This window comes from Centroberyx gerrardi, chromosome 1, assembly GCF_048128805.1.
Source record: "Centroberyx gerrardi isolate f3 chromosome 1, fCenGer3.hap1.cur.20231027, whole genome shotgun sequence".
Lineage (NCBI taxonomy): Eukaryota > Metazoa > Chordata > Actinopteri > Beryciformes > Berycidae > Centroberyx > Centroberyx gerrardi.
The window spans coordinates 15,484,873-15,497,986 of record NC_135997.1 but is presented as its reverse complement, the minus strand read 5'-3'; positions in this window follow the sequence as shown (position 1 = coordinate 15,497,986).

The window sequence follows — 13,114 nt, the reverse complement described above, 5'->3', positions numbered from 1 at the left end:
TTCATCAGAATGTTTTAATGTAATTCAGCTATCATTTTCTAATCTCTCTGTCTCACTCTTTTACTCTGAGTATGTGCACATGCACATTTGAGTTTGTGCATAATTTTTATATAAAAACTGGTACACTGAAGATAAAGTTGGTTTTGCCAATCTTATAACCAAAATCAAATCATTTATACATTCTACATGACGCTCTACTTGTACTTAATATGATAATATATGGCTTGAACAAACTTTGCCTGACAATTTTTTCTATATGTACCAAAATCACACTGATCATTGCAGGGGATCATAAGAGTGATGGAACTGGTACTTTAAAATAATTGATAGGAATTTAGCTTACTATGTGAAATGACTTAATGGAGCACAGCGATGACTGAGAAGGATATCAATCTCTGACTTGTAGGGCGTACTCACAGCCACAGGTTTTCATTACCTGTATGCTATCTTAGTTTTTCTTGTGGTCCGTCCTTGGTAAAATGCAGTCATTCCAGTTCACAGAGTCATATTGAATGCTCTTTACTCCACCATAGTTTTGGTTGAGCATGCTGCTATTGCTACAAATTGAGCCTTGGATTTTTTTCCCAGCCTTAGGCTCTGACATTTAAGAATTGTGACAATGCTTTTCAATAGCTTATTGTTCTGAATCACTATCATCAGTAAAACCCAGGACCTAAGAGCTGTGCTTTTTCATCAGAAAGCTGAAAATGACCATCCATAATCAGACATCATGCGCAAAGATGTCTTGAACAGGAGCATTTCCAGCCATTAGGTGTAATTACCCTCCTGTAACTACCCTTCTATATCACTCTATTCATCATATCAAATAAGCCTCCCTGCACATGTTACAACCACAGTCCTCTCTTGCCTTAATATAGGAAAACAGCAGGTCTGGCAGCAGTTAAGAAAAACACCCACAAAAAAAAGGTGAGCTTGGAAGAACTGACACTGGGGATGAGTAGTTAATGCCTATTAGAGGTTCAGGAACTTGTATCTGCTCATTATTGATCTGTACGAAGGCCTCTGAGCAGGAATCTCTTATCTATTGTTATCTGTCTTCTCTATTATTAACAGTGCACTTACTGCTTTTGAATGTGCACAGTTCAGTATTTGTTACTATTCTCATTGTTCTGTTTTGTGTTTCACTACTGAGATTGCTTTAAACTGTGTTCCTACTTTGCAGTCATGACTTTTTTTTTTTTTTTACCATGCCTTTTGTATTTGACAGTTTTTGTTTAATTTGTGGTTTCATTGCAATGAAATACAATTGAAGTAATAGCTGAGACAACTAGCTGTGAAGAAACTTTTCCTTTGGATATATTTTATTATTGGTCCAACTATTTTTGCCAGAGGGGAGAAGAGTGATGCTGCACTGATTCTTTTTGATGGCAGGACATAAAGCTCTGCTCTAAAAACATGCTTTTGTGTGATATCACAAAATCCTCTGCCTCAGATACAATCTGCATGCACATCTGGTTATAATCACATTTTAAACATTGGTTATGCGATAATCTGTTTTTAATGTCTGTGTCCTACTGGCAATACCTTCTGTTGAATAGGCAACTGAGTTGGCAGAGAGATAATGAGATTTGTAGGGAACTTTAACATAAAGTACAGTAAACTGTTAAACTGTGCTAAAACACCAAATAGGGTGGTAACTTAGCTCAGGAAAAGTCAAACCTGATGTTTTTTGAACAGTTTTGTGAGGAGAACTTCATTTGATCAAGTGACCTATTTCTCACATTTTGCACAGACTTGTGCACCTCTACAAAGGATATTCCCATACCTCTTCTCCCATGCACAAAAACAGACAACCTGACTCCTCCCCATTGCCAATTTTCCAATCATTTATCCCCACTCAAACATACAAGCCATGTTTCCTGCTCATCTCTCATGCAACTCATTTTGTACTTTCCACCACCACCTCGGTCTTCTCTCATAGTTCTGTTCACATTCCCATCTGCGTTCTGTCCTCATAGCAGTGGAGGTGTTACACTCAGCCTCGGCCCACAGCAGGGGGCTGACATCTCCTTGCTGTGTCCAGGACAAAGACAGTGCCAGTCCCATACACATTTGTCAAACTCCTTCCCAGTTGCTTGAACTACTTTTTCTGATAAACTTTCTCTGTTTGTCTTTCTTTTTGAGGGGGAGTTTGATGTTATTGGATTGAGCTCCCAATCTCTCAGCCTGAGAGACAAGTACAAGGCCAGTGTGCAGGACGGACTCTGGGCAGCAGAGGCATTAGTGAATGTACCCTTTGTACACCCGGTACATCAGGGGATCAAATGTCAAAACAAATCCGATTCCAGTCCCTGTAACTTCAGCTAAGCATGATGGACTTGGACTTTGCTGTGATTTACCTTCTCTGTTGTTCATACAAGTTAAGAACACATGAAGAAATAGTTGAATATGAGCATCAGTCTGGACTGCGGTTTGCCCTCGGTTCATTTTGTTATGCTAGGCTTTCCAAGCATGAGTAACTGCTGCCTATCAGATGTCAACATCTGCCTGCTTATGTCTCCCACAGTTCCAGGGTCCTTTTTAATGTAATAAACTCTGTCATTACCCTCTCCTCTAGCGACATTATTGTGGCTTCCACAGAACGGTGTGAGGAATTTTTGGCTCATTTTATTAAAAAAATTGAGAACAGACACCAGATTGAACCCATGTAGCTGTGACGCATCAGTCCCACCAGTATGCCCTTCCGCTCTCAGCAGCTTTGAGCCGAATTCCCTTCCCACTCTAGCAGATACCATTAATCATATGAAATCCTCATCTTGTCCCTGGGACATTATTCCCACTAAATTCTTCAAAGAGGACCTTGATATAGTCGGCCCACACATTTTATGTATCGTAAATATCTCACTGTCATAATAATTACAGACCTATATCCAAACTGCCCTTCTTGGCCAAGGTCCTAGAAAAGATTATTTCTTTACAGCTACTGTCATTTATGAATTCCAACAACGTCTTTGAAAAATTTCAAGTTTGCTCTTCTCAGAGTAACAAACAACTTTGTCATTGCTGCTGACAGTGATTGCTCGCTCTTAATTCTGTTAGACCTTAGTGCGGAATTGGGTCGGCTCATTAATACTGCTCTTAATTTCTTTAAATCATATCTTTATGATAGAAATTTTTCCTTTGTGATTGGCAACGCCTCCTCTGCCTTGGCACACCTCAATTGTGGCGTTCCCCAAGGGTCAATCCTAGGCTCTTTGTTGTTCTCCATTTATATGCTCCCTCTTGGTGCCATCATTTGTAAATATAATATCCATTTTCATTGTTATGCTGATAACTAACAACTTTATGTACCTATAAACCCAGGCAACTCGAGCAGCCTGAATAGCCTTAAGAATAACCTGTTGGATATTAAGTGCTGGATGTCCCAAAACTTTCTGCAAGTAAATGAGCTTAGTTTTGACTCTCAGGTAAAGAGGGTTGTTCAGTCATGTTTTCTACAGCTGAAAAACACTCCCAAAATTAGACCTTTCCTCTCCCCAGCTGATCTGGAAAAGGTAATCCAAGCCTTTATTTCATCTTGAGTACTGCAACTCCCTCTCTTCCTGTGTAAACAAGAACTCCCTCAAACCTCTGCAACTGGTGCAAAACACTGCAGCCAGACTTCTTCCCTGCACTGGCTTCCGTTAACCTTAGGATTTATTTTAGGATCTTACTGTTACTTTTTAAGGCTCAACATGGTCTAGCCCCAAGTTACATCTTAGACCTTTTGACCCCAAACTGACGGTGACCGGGCTTTCTCCGTCAGAGCCCCTATGCTTTGGAACAGCCTGAGGAACTCCTCTTGTGTTTTGGGGTTGTTTCCTTTAGTTAGCTCAGATTATGTTCTCACTCCTGACAAACTGCACCACACTTCACTTGGAAGAGAACCAAGACTCGCATTTTCAGGCTCTCTGTGCAGTTATTTGGTGTGCATACTAACCCTAACCCGAGTTTGATTAAACAGATCCAAATATTTGGTGTGAAAGTGCCCTTAATCACATTTAGTATATCAACATACAGGTTCCTGGCTTTGCCTTTAATACATTTCCCAAAGGGGATTAATAAAGTGATATCTTATCTTATCTTATCTTACATACGTTTTTAGTCTCAAAACATGCATGTTTGTTTGTTTTTGATGAGCACTTACACACATTTAATTTAAGAACGCTTGCAGACTTTCGTTATTTGGTCACAAAAATATATGCCCTATCCCTCTAAGTATAACTGCAACAAATTGCTGTTATTTTTTTTTATCATTCTTTGTGCAAGGTGGTGCTAGGTTGACCTGTGTAATCTCAACACCTAGTTAGGGAGTGAAACCAAGTGTAACAGTGGTCTTCCAGAAACAAAATGGACATGTCCCTCCATATAAATATGATATGATTCACTCTACAATGAGACAATGACAAAATTATCAAGTGGTCTGGTCTTTTGTTGTGTAGGATTGATACAGTGGCATGCCTCTGAGCACCAGGACGACCATCAAGGGCAGCTAGCATTGATCCATATCACTGCATCACGGAATTAGATTAAAGAAACATTTAGTGCACAAACATTTAGACATCAAAACCTCAGCTGTTGCTTGGAGACTAGTCTCTGGTTGAGAGTGTAGGGAGAGAGAAAGAGATAGATAGATAGATAGATAGATAGATAGATAGATAGATAGATAGATAGATAGACAGAAAGAGAGAGAGGGCTGAACCTGTAGATGACATACATACTGAGAGGAGACCACAAAAGAATAAAATTGCCATTCTGTTTATCTTGATCGGTTCAGTTGTAACCTGTTATTCATTATTTGTGGTGAGGTTCTTCACATGATTATACTGTGAATTGGGTTTGGCGTTTCTCACATTTCTGTCATTGCAGAAAATGTGAAACTCTCCCCCCCAAAAAAAGGATATCATACTTTAACTCCACAGCAAAGATTTGTATATATACTTGATATAAAAAAAAAACATTTAAATAAATTGTTTGTGTCTAAGTTTTGATGTACTTGGTCAGCACCAGCATTAAATTAGTTGTCAATAGATTGTACAATATTCTATTTGAAAAGGAGCCTTTGTATGATTTGTCCATTCATATTTTATGACATAATCTCTCTCAGCAAAGCAGGACAGATGGAAACAAAAGATTCAAAAAAATAGTAAATCAAAGAAGAAAATAGAAATAGCTTAAAGCTTAGCACTAAATGTAAATGGGAAACGGGTAATCCAGATGAAAATATCTCCATGTTTACATTCTCTCTGTAAGAACTGTTGTTTGTTGGACTAAAACTGCAGAAAACAGTGGAAACACAAGAACAGCAATTGGCAAATAGGTAGGTGTTGCACTTTGCCAAGAATTTTGGACAGCCAGTTGGCCACAGAGCAAAATTTATCACAAAGTGAACTTCTAGGATATCTGAGGAAACAAAATAGTGTGGAAACACTTGGTTCAACTTACTTTCTGCTTGCTAATAACATAATGCATCACTTCACATCATATCCTATCACCTTCACTCCCAATGAGACACAACATAGCATAATTTCAGCAAAGGAAACAGTGGAAAATGTTAACATATGCATCAAATATTTGTATTTGAATCCAGGCAAAAGGTGCATGAATCGTTCAGATTAACGTAAATACACCAAATATTGGTTTACATGTACAGTTCAATGCCTTGAACGTATTCATAATTGGAGCCATCGCAAAAATAATACCGTCATTGCCAGAAACTGGGATTTTAAGAGAACCAAGAATATTACCATTTTATTATCTATGACAATCAGGCTTATGGTGAAAAGGCAATGTTCTCGATTCTCTTAAAACCACAATTTCATTGTATTTGTTTCCTTTGCATTATTGCATTACTTGGCCATCAAAACATAGGTATCAACATATTTTCAATCGTTTAATAATCAGTTCAGCATATATGGAAGAAAACCAATTTCCTGGCAATGTTGGAAAGAAAAATGACCGCCACGGCTTATCAGTACCGTTTCTGCAATGACTTCAAGTCTGAAAAAGCTTGGTCATCAAGCTGTATCCCAATTTTGGTGCATTTATGATTATGGCCTATTTCCCTCTCATTTCCCCTGGATGATTTGTATATTTTCTTGCATTGTGTTGTTACACTGTTGTAAATACATTATGTATTACAGAGGTTATCAAGTACTTTTATTATCATGTATTTACAAGACTTTTCCATAGGTTAATACACTGCAATAAAGGTATTGTAAAATGTTTAAAAAAAAATTTTTTCTTATGAGTTACAGTGAAAGTGCACTGTATTTTCACATGTAGTAATGGGACGGTGATTATTATTTTTTCTTTGAAACTTTAGAAACTGGACTCCAATGCCATCCTAGTGGACCACACATTGCCAGCTATGCCCATGTTTTCTGAATTACAGAATCACACACACAAAAAATATAGATGATATCAGGTTTGTTGGCAAAGAGTGAGAATTAAAACAATTTTAAATGGAAAATATTGTTCAAATCACTATTTGTCCTGATTGGTCCTGAGGACTTGAAAATCTCTGATGCCGAAAGATTCAAGTCTCTCACAGAATGTGTCTCAAACAGCCATAAATCTAAAACAATCCCTTCAGCTGAGGAGAAGCTATGCAACCTGTGCAGTCAGTGTCACTTGAAAAGTTGTTCCATTTTGTCTTAATATAGCGAAAAGAGGAGGAATGGGAAACTCTTCGTCAAAGGTTGTACAGTGTTATGGGATGATGGAGTACCTTTTCAAAACATATAACACTTCTCAGGTTGGTATTGGACTTTCATGGTGTTTTTTGCGGGTTACATTGGATTTCAGATATACTTGATACCTATGGCAGTGATGAATTAGGACAAAATTCCCACCAAATATGTCAGTAATGGACCTGATGAAGGACCTGTGTTGGCACTCAGCAGCTCAGAAAATGCATCAGGCCATGATGCAGAAAAAATATCATTTTCACAGTTAGACACAAGGCAGAAAGAAATAGATTAACATGGATAAATTTAAAATGAGATTGAGTTGAAATGAGTTCATCAGCAACTTAATTACATGGAATAAATAAATGCATAGAAAAGTGGATATTAAATGATTTTAATATTTTGTTGATTTTCATATCACAGATGACTATCTTGTTAACCATCCTTATGTAGAACCTTTCATTAGCTGTTCATGTATTACTTATGTCAGTTCTGACAAAGAAATTGAAAAATTTATTTAGCAAATAAATCTAAATTAAATTCCTTTTGACATTATGACTAAATGACAAAGCATTCAAAAGGGGCAAAGCAGTGGCATTTCTGTCGTCATTTAACATGTAATATGATTTAAATTTGGAGAACTGAGGTAAGGAAAAGACAGTTTGATCTTTTACTTTTCTTCATATTACAATTTCCACTCTTTTTCACACTTAGATGAATTTCATATGTGCCCAATGGAAACAAGAGAACACAAAAGTAAAGAAATCACAGATCTAAATTTCCTATTCCCTTAAAGGAAGCTACAGTTTGCGTCTACTAGCAAGGTGTACCAGAGACCATCGGCCCTAATGGCAAATGCCCAATCATTTTTAGATTATAATCCAGAATAAGTAACAATCAGAAGAGCTTTGCCTGTAGACATATGGCTGTGCTTATGTTCATAGACAAGTTTAGTTATCAACAACATTCTGAATTCAACTGGAAGTCAGTGTGAAGAGTAATATACTCTTTTTAATCAGTTCCTTGGGGCCGTCCCTGTTATTAATTCATACTTACAATATAATGGAATGACTTATGAAGATAAGGAAATATATTTAGTTCCTCAACTGATTCCTGTTATAGAATGTGTGGAGCAGCTTACAGACAAAATTAAATTGTAAACTACTTGAAAATGGATCACATAATTGTCCCCACTGAAAAAATATGATGTTTTCCATGTTGTTTGGATATTATATCAGAGAAAAAGTATTACAATATATTTTGGCAGTTTTCCAACTCTTAGTTAAGGTTAGAATTGGGGTCTGAGCAGCTGAACTCTATTCACAGCTCACACTGGAGAGCATATGACAGCAACAAAATCACGTTTCCAAGTCACCACAAGGGGGCATTTTCAGACACTTTGGTTTGAGACATTTCACCGGTTCAATAAGAATGAGAGGTACTGTGTATTATGGCTAACAATGAGCATGGCAAGCAAACAATTAATACAACAGACACAACTGTCAATTGAATGAATACTTGGTTATGTTGAAAAAGTGGAGTATTTGTATACCTAGAACATACAGAATAACTGTAAATTCATACTGTTGTACTTGTATATTTGTGTGTGTGTCAAACATCTTTTCTGAAACCCACTGATTCAAAATAAATTACTCCAAATTGTTATTGATCATGAGTACATACAGTAAGTGAACAAGTGTGTTTTATTCAGGCACAGCTTGCTTATAATAAACATATGAAAAACAAACATATAAACACAAATAAAATGTATAATATAAGCAGAATGTCTTTTGATTGAAATGAGGCCTCCCCCACTCCTATTCATTTAGCTAGTAAGTGGTCCTCACTAGCCCTTCTCTTATCTCTGAATAAAGCCAATCAGTGTGGCTGGCTGAGCAGTGGAAGTAGAGAGCCAGGGAAGCACCTGGCCTTGCAGGGCTATCTGATTAGAAGAGGTTGCAGGCCAGGCTAAGCCAGACCAGACCAGGCCAGGCAGTGGCAGAGGCAGGGCAGATCTGGAGTCAAATGAACTAAGCCTGGCTAATTCTATTGCACCATGGCCTCCCTCAGAGGCTTAGAGCAGGGAACAACGGGCTTCAAATCAAAGCAATGCCATAGCGTAGACCAACAAGGCCTTATCAACCCAGGAGTCAGCAATGAGGACACGCATCTCTTGGGACACCTTTGTAGCGGACAAACCTTAGCTTCAGTGGTTCAGAACCGCTGATTTGTGTTCTCTGAAGCATGTATTTAATAATTAATCTGTAAATATCTGTGCTGTCCCCAAGCTCCCAAACGTGTTTACTAGAGAGAGTCCCCTTGCATGTTTTTTCTCAACTGAAGATAGTAAGAATGTTGACACAGTAGAGGCTTCTGCACCGAGAAAATAAAGGGGAAAAAAGGGTTTTCATAATAAAGGGGTTTTAGGAGGTATTGTTCTGCTTTCATCTGTTTTCATCCAGAGAGGTGTTTTTGGAATAGTTGGGTCTGAGATGGTTTTTGGGGATAAAATATTTCAGGTGCATTTTTACATTTACAATCGAAAAACATTAACTTATTTGATAGACTAACTGATTATCTAAAACCCTGCTGCTTTAAGACACCTGTAGGACCACCATGTGTCCCAGAGAGGAACAAAAGGTCCAAACAAACTCTTGACAGGTTCTTGATGTGACACTTCCTCTGTGTCTTGGACAATAGTGGACAAGTCTAAAGAAAAATAAGCTTATATACCTGTGGAATATGTAAGAATCTAGGATTAGATTCAAAATCGGAGCAAACTTGCTGCAACCAGTGGCTACATGCAGAGCACGCATGTCTCCTGTGTTCGGACACGCCGATGGATAGACATATTCTGTCCGAATGCAAAGTTAGTCTTTCCCCAGGTCGATACACTTGAAGGGATAACAAAGTGTTGAAGTGGCCAGCACCAGCAGTTGAGAGCAGATGAACAGAAATCAATTCTTTACTTGTTAGGAAAGAGAAGCCTATGCATCAGCTATGTACGAAGAAGAAGGAGAACAAATCAGGGGGAAAAAACACATTGAGTAGACCAAAGTTAGGGCACTGGGGGAGGTGAGAGATTGGGAAATGCGAGCAGGCATACAGAAGGTCAATAGTTTACAGTTGTACCAGAGATAGTCAGCACCATCCTAAGATGTGGCCTGGTGTTGAACTTCGTGGGTTACTCATTGTGCCATGGGAAAAGTAGATGAGGCATATGGAAAGAAGAAGCTTAGATATTCTGAACAAGCAGGCAAAGCTGAACAGCCAAGGTACACCCTGTGGAAGTATGGCTGCTGCGGATTTGTAGCCACATCCACAACTAGTTTAGTGAGGAAGGTAGGTATTCGTCAGGGCTAACATTAGACAATAAAAGCGTTTTGGAAGCACTTGAGAGAATAGCCTGTGATGCAGACAGAAAAGACTTTGATGCTTGTTAATACAATGTTATTCCTGAGCTACTTTGAGGGCCATTTCAAGACAGAAGGGTCAGAAGTTCCATCAGTCTATTTTTGTTCAGTTTGGAAAATACTGTTGTTCAAAGTGTAAGCCTAAGTGTAGGCATAGTGTAGTGCCAGTGTAGGTCTGATCAAAGAAGTATAGAAAGGAGTCATTCTAGGTGCCAGAATTTACTGCTGGACCTCCTAGTGGGGTCATGGGCCTACTGATAACCCCATGAAGAATAGATGAAATACCCAGAAGTAAGCTGACTTGCCATGTGATTTCATCAAAACTAATTTGCGTACAAGGAAGATTACAGGGGTTTTAAATCACAGCTAAAATGTGAAGAGGTACAGTTTTATTACAGTTTTTCACAATTGTTTACACACATTTTCTGAATCTTTGGCTCATTTTCTTAAAACTCTAAACACAAAACACAAAACCATAAATACAAAATGCAAAACTCTACAAATCTCCAGCAAAAGCAAACACTGCATTCAAAACTGTTTTATCTCTTTCCAAAATGTTTTTTTTTTGCATCAAAATGACACACACACGCCATCATATGATTAGATCTTTCTACCAACCAACAACACACTGATGTGCTCAACACAAAACACTACTATGAATATCTTATCAGTAGGTTTATGCCTTTCCATTTTCAGTGTTACACTGTAGCCGGTTGTACAAGATTGTTACAGTAATGTATATCTACTCAAATATATATAAATAAACACACAAATGCAATACAGTAACAAATTTTTTTTTATTTTTTTCCAAAATGCAGTATTTTGGAACACTTGTGTTTTGTATATACAGTAACACTTTACATACCCAACAGGAGAAAACCAGGAAAAACATTCAGTAAGATAAATGGTTTTCTGTAAAAAAAAAAAAAAAAAGCGGTGTTCACACAGACTGGTCGTCTCTCAGTTCTGCAGAAGATCTAAAAACATGATGTGATTGGTTATGGTACAAGAATATTTCTATTTTTCAATATGAAATGACACATTACTGTAACATTGGCCAACCATCACTGAGTAGCACAGGCCTAGTGATATGTAGGACTATAGTGTACTATAAAGAACAGTAGCATGGGGTAGAGAGGCGTAACAGGCATGTAGCCTACTCTCTACACTATGCTACTGTTCTTTATAGTATACTGTAGTCCTATTTCTGGATGTCTGGATGATGGAAGCAGCAGCTCAGGTTGGACTGGACTCTCTGCCCAGCCTCCCTCATGCTCAGTCCATGTTGACCACATGGTGAACCAAAGTGACCTGGATCTCATCTGAGATAACTGTTCTCCTTGCTCTTCTTTGTCCTCTTCCTCCTCTTCCTCTCACTCCTCTTCCTCTAGTTCTCACTGCAACATTGGTTTCCAAAAACAAGAGAGCTCACCTGTGGCCTTTTCTATAGTGCTAAAGCTCTGATTTCTGAGTGAACAATTCAGATATTAGTGTTTATATGTGTGATGAGTGGATGTTGCCAATTGGTAAATGAATTTAAGCATTTGGGATGGCAGTGCTTCCAAATGAACATGTGATTTTAGTTTTTGATTGTTGTGCCTAAGGTAGAGAACTGTGTGTAGTGTTTTGCAAAAAGCGTGATTTAGAATTGAAAACTGAGTGTAAAGCAGAAATTGTGCTTGCAATTTTGCAGACTTGGTTTAGGGATTTGGTACATGAGTTTCAGGTTTCAGTGATTGCGTTTCAACTTCCAATTTTAGTGTGTAAACAATTGTGAAAAACTGTAATTAGATATAGAGAACAGACTTGATTTTGTACAAACAAATCTTTACCACACCTGAACAAGGTTTCATCTCACTCTCTGGCTTGCTTGACTTTGGCTCTTGAAGTCAACATTTTTTTTTTTTTATGTTCTAAAGTAAAAAAAAAAAAATGCTGTCTAATGGAAACACTTATTGCCCATGTGTTGACTGACAGAGAAGAATATATTTAATCACCTGTAAGGAGTGGTACAAGCATTCAAACATATGAAGTTCCTGTTTTGTCATTCATTCATTCATTCATTCATTCATAGTTGTCTGTCTTCTCTTCTCTTCTCAGTTGCCATCTATACTGCTCATACCGCTCTGCTGCTTATGTGGCCGCGCCCTGTTACAAGAGAGTGTGAAGGCTGTGCATGAATAGCGTGGTACTGTGGAGTGGGTTTGGTGAGTGGGTGAGCTATTTTTTGGGGGGTGAACAGTTCAGTGGCTATGAGCGGTGCTTCTCCCCCTCACCACATGCAGGAATGACAGAAAGCTCTAACTGCTCTGTGCACACCAAGATAAGAGTGGCAGGTATTCATATATCCATAATTTAGCTGTAATCATGTGGCTCAGTAACCTACAAAATGCAACCCCACCTGCGTGCGCCGACACGGAAACCTTTTCATATGATCACATTTTCTCAATTCTGTCTATCACGCGTGCGATCTACATGAAGCTCTGATGTAATGCATTGAACTATTTTGCAGTTTACTATTTATGCTGGGATCCGTTGGTGAGCTCTCTGGGCGCACCAAGCTTATGTTTAACAAGTAGCTCTGAAACACTGTCAGCTGATGAATCACCACTGTGACTTCTAAGGTGCCGAGCTGGTGTTACTTAGTGCTGCATTCATCTCTGCAGAAAAGCAGGGATTGCTCACTACAGAGGTCTTTGTTGCATTTGCATAGATACAGCTGCCTTTTGATGATTAATAATTTGTTATTGAGGGAACAGGCAACACCCAGGAGAATAGAGAGGGTGATAAGATAAGAGCTGCTTTGAAAGCAGCGACTGCTAAACTATACCATGTAGAGCATATCCAAGAGATTATGGAATTAAGAAGAGACAAGTGAAACAAAACAGCAAAATTAAATGTTACTGTAAGACAATCCTGTATTCTAAGAAAAAAGAACAGTTGAATCATGCAGCTCCCTCCCTTTCTGTCTCAGCTGAACATGCACAGACAGGTGTTACAGGTGTTGATGGA